This window comes from Prunus avium, chromosome 3, assembly GCF_965620075.1.
Source record: "Prunus avium chromosome 3, drPruAviu1.hap1.1, whole genome shotgun sequence".
Taxonomy (NCBI): Eukaryota; Viridiplantae; Streptophyta; class Magnoliopsida; order Rosales; family Rosaceae; genus Prunus; species Prunus avium.
The window spans coordinates 11418718-11428833 of NC_142286.1; the positions used below are offsets into that span (position 1 = coordinate 11418718).

At 37.6% G+C, this 10116-nt stretch overlaps 1 protein-coding gene across 1 annotated transcript in view; it reads left to right on the top strand.

The window, feature by feature from the left end:
* LOC110750797 (uncharacterized) overlaps positions 1-4063 on the top strand; it is a 31053-nt gene extending 26990 nt beyond the window's left edge. Inside the window, exon 3 of the mRNA XM_088250326.1 lies at positions 3413-4063. The gene's annotated coding sequence lies outside the window, so the exon portion shown is untranslated. The remainder of the gene's footprint in view (positions 1-3412) is intronic.
* Positions 4064-10116: the final 6053 nt, after the last annotated feature.

Here is a 10116-nt window from a genome sequence, read left to right on the forward strand (position 1 = left end):
CTTTACGTACTCAAATTAGAACTTATAGGAAACCGACAAGTTCTTCGTGGGATCGACCCCGTACTTACATAATCTATACTTCATTAGATTCGTGCACTTGCGGGTATTTTTAATTGGTTGTTTGCACATTAATTTGTGTCCTTTTAGGAATGCAACAGCTGTCACAGTAGCTAGGAATTTCCTTATTCCTATGGATGACATGTTGTTAACCTGGAGGTCTGAAGAAGAGGCCATTGATGACTCATTGGCTTTTAGCATTCAGAGTGCTGCTTCTGTTTCTAACATGGCTAATCGTTTGCGTGCTAGAGCAAATGAGATTCAGGAGTTGAACACTGAAAATTCTTCTCTTCAGAGAAAGCTTCAGGAGTCTCAACAGGAGGTTGAGAAACTTAAAAAGGAGAATAATGCCTTGTTGAAACTAGTGAGTTCATACTCCACTGATACGCAGACAAGGCTTGACATGCTGCAGATTTCCAATGAAAAGATTTTGGAAGAACACGAGTGGCTCATGGCTAAGCTTAAGAGGCGTCGTCCTCTTCCTGCAGAGGCTTCCAGAACATAATGGAATTTTATAGATTTTAACAGAGCCTGCTCCTTTCTTGCAGGTGAAGAAAATCTATCTGTTGTATGCTCCTTTTCTGTTATAATAATTGGGCAAATTCTTAAACTTGCACCTGTGGTTTTTTACGCCTTTTCAAGATGACGGTTAGGAACCTTGTGCCTTATAGGTTCAAATAACCACAACAAATCCCTCAAATTACATATTTCTATGCATGTGAGTCCGGAACTTCTGCCCAGGGCTAAACACGACTTCAAAATTTATTTGCCCTTTTCAAATGGGCATGAAATATGAATTGAGTAAAAGCCATGATAATATTGCAATATAGTAGTGAGGAGCATGAACTACTATATACCCAAAACTTCAAGTTCGGGATCTCTCATATATTTGGATCCATAGACTTCCGGCCCAAATCATATAATATAACAAAATATGTGGGGAGCCTCAATTCATCCTTTGAGGTTTATCCTGATATTATCCATTTCACGGTGTATTCTTAACAACCGGAATTCACAAAATATATTTCTTTCTTGAGGTGTCGATTGTAACTGAATCGAACTTTATCAAATTCATTATTTTCTTACGCCCAAAGGAATATGTGGTGTTCCACAATTTGCAATAATACCTCAAGGGTTGTCCATTTAATTGTTGGAACTTCAGGTTCTCAATATTGCCAGATTTGAACTTCAGGCCAAAATCACATATTCTCATGGTATGGACATTTTTATAAATTCCTGTACATATTTCAGGACTTTAGTCTTTTACATAATTGTCCATGAGGATCTCCTGGCATCTCATTTAATTACTCATCCATGAATTTAAGGAATTGCAGGTTCCCTTTTGTATATAGTGACGGTTTACCCAAAATGGTTAATATTTATGCATACGTCACTATTCATGTATATGGTACTATTCATCAGGTCATGAATACGTATCTATTCATGCGTACAATACATTTGCCAGTACAATTACTATTCATGTGTACGGCACTATTAACCAATACGGTACTGTTACATTATCAAGGAACTCCAAGTCCTTATTTACATGTCAAGGATCAAGGATCTTCAGATCCGATCTCTTGTTTACAAATACAGTACCGGAGAGACTGCCAGCTCTCATATCATTATCATCATCAAGGATCTTTCAAGTCCTGATGTAGTTGTATGATGAGGATCAAGGAACTTCTCGTCCTGATCTCTGTATTCTGTAAAAACTCATCATACCGCACAATTAATTCATAAAATAAATTGCTTGTAAATAAATTGCTGGTATGGACGATAAACCCGTACCATACTTTAAATATATGTAAATGTGCGGTAAAGTAAAATTCATAAATGAAATTGCCTCATGTATGGACATTAATCCCGCACCATACTTTAAATAATAAAGTAAATGTGCGGTAAAGTAAACGTGCTGGTATGGGCACTAATTCTGCTCCATACATTTAAATAAAAGTAAAGGCAGTTGTGTGGACGATAAACCCGCGCCACACTTTTAAATAAATACTGTTGTATGGGTAATAAACCTACACCATACAGTAAATAAATTAAATGCGGGGTTAAAAACCACCACTTAAAATATATGTAGTGTAACCGTCCATAGAATTACTATATATATAGATAAAGTAAAGGCAATTATTTGTGGGTTCTTATCAACACCAGGATCAAATAATATATATGTTGTCAACTTGAATTGCCTCCCCTTTTTTTTTCTTTCGGTGGAATTCCTCTTAAAGCTAGAGGAAATAGGAAAAGATATAATATTATTATATTAATATATGTAACTATGCGGAAAGAGACTAGTGCATGATTATCATGCTTCCCTTTTCCACCAGCCATCAGCACACACCTGCACTTAATATTGAAATAAATAATATTAATAATGAAATAATTTGAAAAGATGAAGGGAAGCTTATCCTTTTGGTGGGTTTGCTCAACACCAAAGTGAAAAATACTATTTCTTCCTTTTTGGTGGGTTTGCTGTTCTCGAAACAGGCTTTAGCACTTCTCCTCCTTTCACCTCTGCCTCATGAACTTTCACAACAGCATTATGATTGTGCTGTGCTTCCCCAACAGCTCCTTTTAATGGAGACTCAGAGTACTTGGGCTCCTTTGGTCATGATATCCTTGGCAAACCTTTGCTACTTTGGTGCTACTTTGAGCAAGCACAGTTAGAGCAGCAGAACGGTGGCCACTCAGTGGCTGATACTGAAAGCAAGGCTGGGTTTGGTGGAGGTGTTGAGGAAGTGTATGTTGAGGATTGTGCCACGGAGGATCAGGTCCTCACACCATGGACTGCCTCTGTTTCAAGGTGATACAGACAACTCTTTGTGAAGCTATGAAGAGTGACACACAGAGGGAGAGATAGAGAGTAAAAGGGCTGAGACAGTGAGAACAAAGCTTCACAGAAGCTGTATTGATATACATAGAAAGAGCATGAGCAACTCAATCAAACCCAAGAAAGAAAAACAATGAAGCAGAGTGTTTTGATCGAATATCCCAGCTGGTATTTTAGAGATATTCGTGCTGATAACGTGTTATAAAACTAAAGAAATTGAAGAGAGAATTTAGAGAATTCAAATAGCGATAGGAATGCTCTTCTGATATTTTCATTATTTCTTTCTTTCTTTCTATATTCTCTATCTATCACTTACAAAATGAGAATGAAGCAATAGTTTTTATAAACAAAACTTTGGCTAACTATTCGGTAAATAGAAAACTCGTGAAAGGTGTGTGAGATTCCCTTCTAATCATGTGGGCTCCACTCAAGACTTTACAACACTATAATATTTTTCTTTCTCCCTTCTTTTTCTTCTTAATCCTACTTTTGTTCTCTATTTTTTTTAATATATAGCTTAGCGTGGTAATAGTGTTGTTGGCCTCCTCACGTGGCGTCGGCGAAACAGAGAAAGGAGTTGAGGCACAAGAGTCACCAGTTTGGGGGCGAAAACCAGCAGGGTGAACAGCAAGAAGCACAAAAGGAGAGGTAGCCAGGGCCAGGAGGAGGGTGGAGACAAGAGAAGGCTCAAGAGTGAAGCGAGGGAGAGCGAGCCAGACACAATGGACCAATTGCGAGGGCGCACTACGTCAGCATGGGGAGTGCCCCTAAGGAGCAGGTCGAGGCTGAAGGCCAAGGAATAAGCAATGATGCTACACAACATAAGCAGCATGAGTATAGGGTTAGTTTGGAAGAGAAATTGGTCTGGAAATGTCACCTGGACTAAAGTCATGGCTGTGGGAATGGTGAAGCTAAATATGCCATGGTGGATCATAAATGTGGAAGCACTATCTGCTGCGGCTGAGGGCATGGTTGGTTGTGCTGGAAAGTTGATCAACAACTGGTGCTGATTCACTAAAATATTAATCTGAATATGCTGATGATTCACGAAAATATTATTAATCTGAAAATGAATCATCCCCACATGAGCATTCATTGCCATGTTTGCGAATAGTCAAGTATACTTTTGGAAGAGGAGTAGGCGGTAGGCTACTTTTTAAATGAAATATTGGCTACTTGGGATAGTATATAGGACAAATAGGACAAAAAGGTGCGCAAACGAGGCAAACGAGGTATATCTTTGCGAATAGTCGCCTATGTCTCCTATCCACGTGTCCACGTCTACGGTCTATGTCTCCTATCCGCGTGGTATCCACGTGTCCACGCTCCTTTGCGAATGTGAACAGTAGGCTATGTGAGTAGTGTGTGAGAGTGAGATGAGAAAGTAAGTGTGAGATGAGAAAAGAGAGTGAAATGAGAAAGTGTGTCATGTTTTATTGCGAAATCAGAATACGTGTAAAACCCGTGTAGAACCCGAAAATATTATTAATCTGACATGAGCAAAATGTGGGCCCCGGAGTTCCGCTTTTTGGGTGGCGTTGGAAGAGGAGAGGAGTAGGCTATTTTTATAAGGATAATGCTTGGCTCCTGATTCCTCCTCCATGCAAGATGTGGCTTTCTAAAAAAATGACAACTGTCTTTTTTTTTCTTTTTTTTCGGTATATCACAAGTAAACTGAATTAGTAGAGATAAATATAAACACTGTTGTGCTTTGTCACCTTCGATAAACTGAAATTCAGAAATACACACTCCACAACACAAACCATAGTTGAACAAATAATGTAAACAAGGAATAAAATAGTGCACAAGAGATTTAACGAGGTTTAGCAAACTCTTGCCTACGTCCCCGGAGAGATAATTTCTTCACTATGAGAATAACACCAGTACAAGATACATTTGAGTTAAATCAACATAACCCAAGACCCAGCTACCCTTGTACTCCACTCACAGTATTTCCCAAGAACCTCTCTCTCACCCACAAAGATCACTCTCTGTTCTTCCTCTCACACCCGTGTATCAACCTTGCATCTTCTACCAAAACAATGGCCCAGCTTCTGCCCTTTTAATAACCACTAAAAGTAATGGAGCTGGATGCATGTGCTATCTCCACTAGCTACGTGAGAACTTATTAACAATATCCTTTGAACATGCCTACAACACTTATTAGTCAACAACTGACCAAGAAACATGCTGCACTATCTTTTATGGGTTTAATACTATAATATTTTCACCAACTTTTAACAATTTCCACCTTGGTGAAAATACTATACAAACTAGTACCATATTAAACTATTGGCCTTTACAAAACACTCCAGCTACACAACACATGAATCAATAAACACGGTCCTATCTCCATTCATGTTATACGGCCAATAAACATGTGTAGCTGCACCAAGCTAATTTTTCTACATAGCTTCAGAGGAGGGTCTCGATGCACCCCCATCTCCATCAACAGGTTTTATTCCCTCACCATTGTCTCTACCCTGAAAACAAATCAGCGCTTCTCGTTTCCAGCAACAATCCATCGAGTTTATCATGGTAATACCATCCAGACAATATAAACCATCACCCTTTCTCCCTTTCATTAGGACCATTCCACCACTCGTGATTTCCATGGCTCCACCTGCAACAAAATATTTGCATCCCAAGGAGTCCAATCTTCCAAGAGATATTAGATTCTTTCTCACCTTTGGTACATATGCAACATCGCCTAGTGTGCGTACCACTCCATCATACATCTTTATTTTGACAGTTCCAAATCCCTTAATTTTACAAGGGTGTCCATCACCCATAAACAGGTCACCGCCCTTACATGCATGGAATGTGTCAAAATAATTTTTCTTGGAGCAAACATGCATAGTACAACCAGAATCTAAAACCCAAGCATCACAAGGAGAAGTATTTTCACCTTCGGATACCGTGAGGACAAATCCGAAATCTTCTTCTGCCACATAATAATTTCCACTCGAACCAGCATCATCCTTTTTCTTCTTCAAAGGACAAAATCGTTTGATGTGACCAAATTCTTTGCAAAGGTAGCACTGCACACCCCTTTCTCTGGTACTAGATCTGAGCCTGTTCTCTTTCTCAGATTTACCATCAGATTTCCTTCCGTGATTCCCACCTTGAACAGCTAATGCAGTCTCTTGCCCATCATCTCTAGTCCTTTTCTTCTGTATATCATGGGATACCAATAATGTCTGCACCTGTTCCAAGCTCACTGTATCTTTACCATACAATAAAGTTGTAACAAGATTTTCATAGGAATCAGGAAGTGAGGTAAGAAGTAAAAGAGCCTTATCTTCTTCCTCAATTTTAACATCAACTTTCCGCAGTTGATCCATGCATCCGTTGAACACGTTCATGTGGTCCATGAGATTCCCACCTTCCTCCATCTTCAGCTTGTACAATTGCCGCTTCAGATGTAACTTGTTGGTTAAGCTCTTAGCAATATAGAGCTTCTCCAACTTCCCCCACAAAGCAGGAGGAGAATCCTCATCCATAAAATTATTTATGATATTATCAGCAATACAATGTCGTATTGTACTCACACACCTCGACTCCAACTCTTCCCACTTATCATCTTTCATTCCTTCAGGCTTTCCATCTACTCCCTTCAAAGGTCTAGCCAAACCTTGTTCGACCAGGAGGTCCTTTACTCTCCTCTGCCAAAGAGTAAAGCTGCCTTTCCCATTAAACTGCTCAACTGAAAATTGCAAGTTGCTTGTAGTGCTCATGGTGAACAAATCTGAATCTCACACGAACCAAAGCTCTGATAATGTAAACAAGGAATAAAATAGTGCACAAGAGATTTAACGAGGTTCAGCAAACTCTTGCCTACGTCCCCGGAGAGATAATTTCTTCACTATGAGAATAACACCAGTACAAGATACATTTGAGTTAAATCAACATAACCCAAGACCCAGCTACCCTTGTACTCCACTCACAGTATTTCCCAAGAACCTCTCTCTCACCCACAAAGATCACTCTTTGTTCTTCCTCTCACACCCGTGTATCAACCTTGCATCTTCTACCAAAACAATGGCCCAGCTTCTGCCCTTTTAATAACCACTAAAAGTAATGGAGCTGGATGCATGTGCTATCTCCACTAGCTACGTGAGAACTTATTAACAATATCCTTTGAACATGCCTACAGCACTTATTAGTCAACAACTGACCAAGAAACATGCTGCACTATCTTTTATGGGTTAAATACTATAATATTTTCACCAACTTTTAACAAACACAATGTAGAAACCATGACGTGAAACAGGCATGGACCCTTGCCTCTCTAATAGGGTTTTCTCAATATGTAATCCCTATTAGATTGGAAGTGAAATGCCTTATAAAGTAAAGAAACTAGTTTGAATCCCAACATTCTTACACTAAAGAACCCTGAATGGCAGAACATTTCAAGAACACCAAGTCTGCAAACCCAGCTTCAAACCTCTCGAGAATACAGAAATACCTGAAGAATGCCTCAACGTTTCAAATCCTAGATTCAAATTCGAGACATCCCATCTTTGTTGAATCCCTGGTGAAAAAATCAAAAATAAAAAATTTGACCCAAAAAAAGAAGATAAATTGAAGGATATGAGGAACGGGAAGCACCTTATGGGCATAAGAGTGACCAGATTAATACAACATAAAACTGCAACTACAATGAAAAACAAATCCACATAGCTAGCTTGTCTACTCAAGAACCACGAAAGTTCCAGCAAGACCACCCAAGTCGACCAAACCAATTGACTGTCCCCAGAAACGCATGGATCCAGGACAGATCTGAGGAACACCCAAATCTGCAAAATAAAAGAAGAAAAAAAAAACAACCAAGTCCAAGCCAAAGTACCCACCACTCAGCTTCAGCCACAACCTCAAGACCATGGGACCTATGCCACCGCTACCCAGGTAGGGGGGGAAACCAATCGAGACACACAAGCCCACCAGCTGAAGAGTTTTTTGTTTTTCATATTTATATCTTTTTGCACAGTAGAAAGCATGAAAAAATAATGGGAAAAAAAACGTATGAGAGCATATATAAGAATCAAGCATCGGAGGGTGGGATTTGTTATGTGATTTGGTGTTTGTATTACACACTCAAAAATCTCACACAATACACAATTTAATGAAATACATTAAAACCAGTAAGTTTTTTAATACCATGGTACTTTTTTCTATCTTTTAAAAGTCCTAATTGAATACCACCGGATTTGCATTGATTATTTAAAAATCCTAATTGAATACCACCAGACTTTTATTGATTACTTAAAAATCATAATATAATACCGCTGTACTTTTAAGCTTCAAAATAATCCATTAAAATCTCAATTCAATACACCCTCTTAAATTGTATGGGTTTCGAATTGACGCACACCCCTAGTACTATCCTTAAGACGTCTCTCCAAGCATTTTAGACTTTCTTTTGTGGACTTCATTCGTGCTTACCTTAGAATATTGTGGCGTGGCGTAGATTTACCTTAGTAAACTTTATTTGTGCTTACCTTTCGAGTTATATTGGGTTAAAAAAAATAAGCTCCAAACTTACCAATTCTTTAATATTTTTGTTTTTTCATTTTTAAAAATAAGAAAGATGTCTATTTGTATTCCATAAAAATAGGACCTTGTTTTACTTTTATTTTTTATGCTAATTTTTTTTAAATATGAAAAAGTATGAATTTACTATTTATCCATATTTAATCAATACTTTCAATTCTTAATATTTTGATTAATTAAGAGAATAATTTTTGGGCAAGGGACTTATAATTTAAGTGGTTAAAAACATTTACTCATGTACTCGAGCTCCAAGATTTAATTCCCCACCCTTCTCCAAATATCGCTTGCATAAAAAATAAAAAATAAAGACTTTTTTTTTGGTATTTCGAATGTTTTACCATTTTATGCATGCATGTTCAATTCCCCCTCACCCACAATTTCCCAATATCGCTTGTATAAAAAAAATGACTTTTTTTTGTTGTTGTTGGTATTTTGAATGTGGCAAACCATTTCTTAACTAGCCAGGAGACATCAAATAATTTTAGTCAAATATTGGTTCCCTCTTCCTCTAAATAATTCAATCTCATTAAAAAAAAAGTATTCAAATGAATTTAGTCCAAACTAAAAAGAGTTAACATAGACACTTCCTGAGATTTATTCACAAATTTATGAGATTTCACCAACATTCTATTTCAAATTGATTTTTCCCCCCTTTTTCTGGGTACTATGGAGACCCCAAAAGGTCTAAAAGAACAGATAAAAGAGCATATCCACCAAAGCTAATTCAATTTTTGGTTAAATTTGATTTCAAGTGACAGAAAAAATATTTATTAGTTGGGTCACTTTAATTGAATGCGACTCTATCAATATTTTTTTAGTTGAGTTATTTATAAAATCCCTTGAGATTTTGGAACTTATACTAACAACTCCTAAGGTTTCAAATTGATTTCACAAAACCGATTTTGTTCGTTTTTCACTTAAAAAATTGTTGATATCATAAAAATAAAAAAAATGCTCTAAGTGTGTCAGTGTTCTTTTGGGACCTTTTGCAAATGACCAACTAGTTTAGTGGTTTGGAGCAACTGCTCCTTCGGGAAAGATTTTGGGTTCGAGTCTTAGCATTCGTGTAGTGTGTTTGAGTTTAGTATACTATCATTCATTTCAATATGAAATGTCATAAATAAAAAAAAACAAAAAAAAAAAAGAATAAGAAAAAGAAAAAAAAGGAAAGAGAAACAAAAAAGAAAAAAAAGAAACTTATTAATGAGTGGCTTGCGAAGTTACGTGTGCTCACTAGTGACTATTAACTAGGGGTGACAATTTCGAACACGACCCGATACACGACTCGAAACCCGCACGAGAAATTAGCGGGTTCAACCCGCACGATAAAAAAACATGTCAATTTCGGGTCAACCCACTATAACCCGTTTATTAAACGGGTGGGTTTCGGGTCAACCCGCTAACCCGCTATAATACATGATTAACCCGTTTATTTAAACGGGTCGTGTCAACCCGTATAATACACGCCAACCCGCGAAAAAATAAGCATAAATAGAGACTTCATCACACACACAAGGGGTTTCAAACCCCTACCACCCTCATTACTCTCCAACACCTTATCCACCATGCTACATACAACTTTGTGATTATATACTATGAGTTTTGATATTTATAATGTTTCTTTTTCTTTCTTTTCCTTCCATCTTCTCCTCTTGTTTTTTATTTAA